General features: G+C 37.6%; 1 pseudogene; it reads right to left on the bottom strand.

The window, feature by feature from the left end:
- Positions 1-618: 618 nt before the first annotated feature.
- On the bottom strand, positions 619-965 carry LOC113915231 (annotated as a pseudogene).
- Positions 966-6,793: the final 5,828 nt, after the last annotated feature.

Below are 6,793 nucleotides of genomic sequence, written 5' to 3'. Positions count from 1 at the left end.
TAATGGAGAATCTCCTGAACTCCAAAGTTCATACTCCCGCCATACCACCCAGCTTTAGGAGAGGATAGTGTTCACTGCCCTGCTTTGGCATACATTTATAATTCTAACACATGCAGCGAGCACAGTGAGAAAGCCTACTTTGTGTTGGCCACTTGAGCTATGGAGAAATGAAACATGGAGCATGCTGACAACCTAGTTGAGAAGACATACTTATTATAAATGTAGAGCAGATTATGATGAATGCTATAAATTAAGGTACGAATGAAGTCTTCAAAAGGAACATTTCTTGTACACTATTCCCTCATACCTATTTGTGTCTTTGTACTTGTTATTTTCTTCCCCCATTCCTTCTAAATGATTTAAGCCTGCTTATTATTTTGAAAGTCGGTTAATAATTCAGATACCTTTTAAAAATTTTGTTTTTATTTTTATTTTTAATTTTTTATGGTTCTTTTCAGTTTGTTGCATGAAGGAGTTACACTAGTCCAAGTTAAAAGCAGACCCCAAATGGTTACATTATACAAGCTGTGAGGTTTTTAAACTTGTGACAAGGGACAGAAGGGAAATTCTACTCATTGCAAGGAAACCCTCAGTTAAGCTTCAGTGAGCCAAAAGCACTTAAAACCCATGAACCTTCAGCTGGTTGTCCTTAGCCAGTCCAGTGGAACTGGCATATGAGGAACTGGCATATGTTCTTGTGCTGGTCACCCTGTAGCTGAATTACTTCTCCATATTCTGGATGCTCAATTACAGTATCATTGCAAGAAAATTTTTTCTTAAACACCTTCACCATTTTCTTTTTATCATAACCAAGCAACCCCTTGGACAGTAGTAAGTGTCTTCCTGTCATTTCTCTGTTGAATTCTTATATGGATATAATCCTCAGTGCCAGGAGGAAGCAGATCATCATCCTTACTTGCATCAGCAAAGGGGTCAAAAGAGTGGAGATTCTGGATAATGGACATAGGATAGGATAGGATTCCTTTTCCTCCATGGAAATGGCCTACAGAAGGCAGAGGTGGGAGAAGGCAGGAAGTGGGGGGGGTGGATTGTTGGGAAGCAAAGGGGCTCGAAGGGGAGGCTGCTGAGTCCTTGGCTGCAGCTCAGTGACTGGAGCTATTTTACTTTATTTTTTTAAAGATTTTATTTATTTATTTGAGAGAGAGAGAGAGCAGGGGAGGGGCAGAGGGAGAGGGACAAGCAGACTCTGTGCTGAGCGGCAAGCCTAAGGCAGGGCTCAATTCCAGGACCCTGAGATCATGACCTGAAGTCAGATGTCCAACAAAGTGAGCCACCCAGGTGCCCCCCCCAAATGTTATTTATTTAGATAGATGTCATGTAATCAAGTCTGTACCAAATACTTAGAAAAATATAGCAAAGTGTAAGATTGAACCCTATTCATTAGGAATTGGTAAAAGGGAATAAGAGATTAAAGTCAGACAGATCTCAATTAAAATCCTGGTTCAGCCACTCACCAGCAGTGTGACCACTGCTGAGTCACAAGCTCTCTGACCTTCCATTTCCACCCAGACATTTAGAAGGAGACCATGCAGAGATCCTCCTCCAGACACTTTTTGTAAGAGTCTCTCATACTCTAGACAACAAGATGTCTGTACCAAAAGTGATACATTATGAAGTGGTAATATCTGATTTGAAATCAAGAGAGACTGTTTGCTGGAATCTGGGTCAACACATCTAGAAGAAAGAAAACCATTTCAAATTGGGTGCAAATACATTACATCAAACATATTGCTCTCTGCTGAGAGTTATGACAGAAGAGTTGAAGACTCCAAGTCTCCATTAATCTCAAAACACAGTTGCTGAAAAATTTCCAAAGCAAATGTCTCCTGTGGGTGTTGAGCTAGGAAATAGAAAAAGTACAGAGAATTAGTTGTCCTTTCAATCAATACTTCCAGGCTGTGGAAAACAGAGAAGGCATCTCTAAGTCAGACAGACATGGGTTCAAATCTCCGATGTTCATGTTGTGCAAGTGATTTATCCTATTGGGTTTCAATTTCCTCCTTTGTAATCCAGGCTGGCATTCCTTGTGAAGTTTCTTTGTGAATATTAAAGAGCCTAGTATGTACAGAGTATGCAGCAAATAGACACATATTAGGCACTCAACAGCGCTAGCATATTCCTCTGCTGTGCAACCAGGTTGGCTTTATCTTACTTTGTATCAGGCACTAGAGTGATTCATTCATAGTTTACATGCTTGTGGAAAGACTCCATAATATCTTTTATTTGAAGCTGATCTTACTGATCTTCCTTTTGCCCTTTAAGTACAGACATCTGAGTTACTCTATAGCTTAGAAGCGTAAATTTTTTTCATCAGTTAGGAAGTTCAATACATTTAAAGTAAATAGAATGAACATATGCCAATACGCATTTAAAATAATTCTTCAAACTTGCCCAAAGACTAACATAAACCATAAATAAAAATTGGCATCATTCTTGGTAACTTCTCCCATATGTCAAAAATCATGGAATAGCCAATATGACTTCAGATCTGATACTTTTATTAATATTCCATTTGGGAAGACTGTAAATATTTTACTATTATAAGTTTTTGCAAACAATGGTATTTTTCATGCCTCCAGCAATCTCCACCTTCTAAATATTTCATTTTCTTGGGTAGCATGCAGTATGTGAAATGAAGTTCTGTGACCAGATTTCCCAGAACTTAAAAACCTGAAGTTCTTGAAGTTAATATTGAATAGTGTCAAGATAGTTGTTTTTAATTTCTTCTGTAGGTTTGTTGTTGTTGTTCTCTTTTAAAGAAACTGAAAAGCAGCAGAAATGTTGATAAATGGAAGGGTTTCCTTTCAAATTTCTAAAGCAAGTGTACACATTTGCCTAAATTGTGCATGGATTTGCAAAGCACCAGTCCATATGAAATTGTTTTTAAAAAGCTGAAAGAGAAGAGGGTGTCTGGGTGTCTCAGTTGGTTAAGCGACTGCCTTCGGCTCAGGTCATGATCCTGGAGTCTGGGGATCGAGTCCCACATCGGGCTCCCTGCTCAGTGAGGAGCCTGCTTCTTTCTCTAACCCTACCCCCTCTCATGTACTCTCTCTCTCTCATTCTCACTCTCTCAAAATAAATAAATCTTAAAAATAAAATAAAAGCTGAAAGAGAAGAAATAGCTCTAGAATTCACTCCAGGCAGAACCACCTGCCAGGGTAAATGCCATGAATGGACTCTTCCACTGTTAGTGTACAAGGGGAAAGTGTATCTCAAAGTACTTTTCAGCATCAGAAGAACAGAGCTTTTCTTGGTTTTCAAGACAAAGGAGGAAAGTAAGTAGCCAAACACTAGAACTGAGTTAGAGACTGAGCACAGGAGAAGAGGAAGAAGAGACTTGACCAAGACATGACTCAGAATCCCTGTCATAATGTGATTACAGGCAGTCACCATGAATCTATAAAGACTGGAACTAGAAATATCTATTTTCTATCTCAGGATAGAATGATCTCTAATTTTTTGTCTATGAACTTATGTTATGGTTCTCAGAGGTGAGAGAGAGAGAGAGAGGTCCCAACTATTCAATTGGATAGATGAATAACCTCCAAGAACTACCAACTCAATAGAGACAGTAAAAATTGGGTCAAGATGAAATGAACATCTGACTTTCACCAAGGAAAGGCCTCATCAGGCACTATGACCTACTCAATTTCTGTTCTTCAAATGCACTACTCTTTCATTTCCCAAATGTGCCATGTTCCAAACAAACATGAGACCTTTGAACATGCTGCTACCTTTATGGAGGGAAAAGCTTTCCCATACCCCTGCTTTCCACTTTTTTCCTAATATGCTTTTATTCTTCTTCAGATCTCAGACCAAGCAAATCCTCGGAGTCACTTTCCCTGAATCACCTCAACATGCAAAAATCACTTTTTGAGACTACAAAACTCAGGTATAATTTCACATTTGCTTCTAATTTTTAAAATGAGTATCTGGTCTCCCTTCTAGACTTGTACTCTACAACCACAGAAGCATGACTGGTTTTGCTCATCATTATATCCTCAGCACCATGCTTAACATGTGGCACATATTAAGTGCTTAATAAACATTTGTTGAAGGACTAAATCAATGAGTACACTGCTATGCATATTTTTCAGCATTCATTATTTCAAGGCTTCTAACAAGGCATACTTTTTTGCCTTGCTGCCATTTTTTAAGAATTTAGTGGGATGGGGAATGTTAGTTTCTCACTAGTTCCCAATTACATTTCTAGGTTCTTAAGGGGCCCTTACTGTAATAATTATGGTAATAATTTCTGTTACTACATTCCACCATGGTGAGAGTGTAACTAAAACAGGGTGGCAGGAGAAGGTGTCAAAGATTGGCCACAAGACAGACTAGGAGTTATTTACATAGTAAGAACTGAGAGGCTCCAGAGGCAGTAGGACCCTAATATAATCCCTATTGATGCCTGCTATTACTCTTTTATATTTTTTGCTATGTTAAAGTATATTGTGTTCTGGAAGCTTTTTTTTAAATGAAAATACTCTCTGGAATGATGCCACTGTCACTAACACTTAGACAGGAATTAGGTTATCAATGCACATTCAATGGTACTAGACATTTATATGGAGGCAATAATAATTAGACCCTTTAATAATGAATGAGGAAAGAATAAAGTGCCTATTGTGTGGATATTCAAATAAAGTGGAATGGATACTCATGAACATAGTGGCAGGGTTTACTGTACTAGGTATGGAGATGGAGGGGTGGTCCCTAAGATTTTTTCTACGTATAAGATGCTATGAGTTTCTGACACTCTGATGATCTGGAAAGGAATGTCTCTTAAATGTAGATGAAAGGCACAGGTGAGGGGGAGGGATATGGTCTCAATTAAACGCTGAAAATGTCAAGCCTATTTTGTTCCCAGACTCCACAAAAATTCATGAGGCTCTCATTTCCTTTTCCAGATTGTTTTGGAGAATTTGGAGCTCAACATCCTGTAAGGAAAGTGTAAAATCTTTTCGCTAAAGACTGTTATCCTTTCGCTAGCCTCATTCAAGTTTTATCAACTTGATAAACATCATCCTGTAAGCGCACAGGAGCGTATTTCCCAAGGCTGCTAAAGCATTCATCCCCCTCCCCCCATCTCCAACAGAACAACAGAAAGACTGACTTGCAATGAAGTTAATCAATAGACACATAAGATCAGGGATTCTAAGGAACAGTTTCCACATATTCAACTTAAACAGTAAATCATACCACAATAAGGTAATTACCTGAACTGTACTCTAAGAATCTTGAAAGTACCATTCTATTATAAAAAGGACTTTGGGACATTAATAATCATAACTGAGCATGAAAGTCCATCAAATCATGGTTTGACTAAAACCATATTAATATTATAGAATTTGGCTTATGTAGTTTCTAGAATCACTTACTACTTTGAATAAGTTACTGTGTTTTGCTGATTTTTCCTTTTTTACCTCCAGGCATATGAGAAATCTCATGAAAGGAAAGAGAGAGCCCAACAAAGCCATCAACAAAGGAAAGTGAAAAGGCTGGACCATGGGAGAAGATATATGAATAATGTAATTTGTTTATCACTGTATATATAATCATCTCTGTACATATACAAAATTTTATTAATTTTACATTCTTTGACCTTCCTAATTACACTTTAGTAATTCTAAATACACTTAATAATTAATTATAATTTACTTTGTCATTCTAAACATCCTTTAATAATTTAAATACAATTTAATAATTAATAATTTAGTAGTTCTGATAGGGACTTGTTTTCATTAGATCCCTTAGGATATTCTACATAAGTAAGATGTAGTCTGTGAATAAAGATGATTTTACTCTTCTTTTCAAATATTCTGTCTTTATTTCTTTTTCTTGACTAATTGCCTTAGTCAGAATCTCTAATACCATTTTGGATAAACATGGTGAGAACAGACATCCTTGCTTTATTCCCAGTCTTAATAGCAAAGCATTCACTCTTTCATTATTAAGAATGATGCTAACAAAGTAGCAACCCACAGAATGGGAGAAGATATTTGCAAATGACACTACAGACAAAGGGCTGGTATCCATGATCTATAAAGAACTTCTTAAACTCAATACCCAAAAAACAAATAATCAAGTCAAAAAATGGGCAGAAGACATGAACAGACACTTCCCCAAAGAAGACATACAAATGGCTAACAGACACATGAAAACTGTTCATCATTATCCATCAGGGAAATTCAAATCAAAACCACACGGAGATACCACCTTACACCAGTTAGAATGGCAAAAATGGACAGGGAAAGAAACAACAAATTTTGGAGAGGTTGTGGAGAAAGGGGAACCCTCTTACACTGTTGGGAATGCAAGTTGGTATAGTCACTTTGGAAAACAGTGTGAAGGTGTCTCAGAAAATTAAAAATAGAGCTACCCTATGACCCAGCAATTGCACTCCTGGGTATTTACCCCAAAGACACAGAGATGTAGTGAAAAGAAGGCCCATATGCACCCCAATGTTTATAGCAGCAATGTCCACAATAGCCAAACTGTGGAAAGAGCAGAGATGTCCTTCAACAGATGAATGGATAAAAAAGATGTGGTTCATTCATACAATGGAATATTACTCAGCCTCAGAACAGATGAATACCCAACTTTTACATCAACATGGATGGGACTGGAGGAAATTATGCTAAGTGAAATAAGTCAAGCAGAGAAAGTCAATTATCATATGGTTTCACTTATTTGTGGAACATAAGGAAAAGCATGGAGGACATTAGGAGATGGAAGGGAAAAATAAAGGGGGTGGAATCGGAGGGAGAGA

The sequence above is a fragment of the Zalophus californianus genome, chromosome 11 (genome assembly GCF_009762305.2).
Source record: "Zalophus californianus isolate mZalCal1 chromosome 11, mZalCal1.pri.v2, whole genome shotgun sequence".
Lineage (NCBI taxonomy): Eukaryota > Metazoa > Chordata > Mammalia > Carnivora > Otariidae > Zalophus > Zalophus californianus.
The sequence above is the reverse complement of the archived record's forward strand: the minus strand, read 5'-3'. Positions and strand labels throughout refer to the sequence as shown.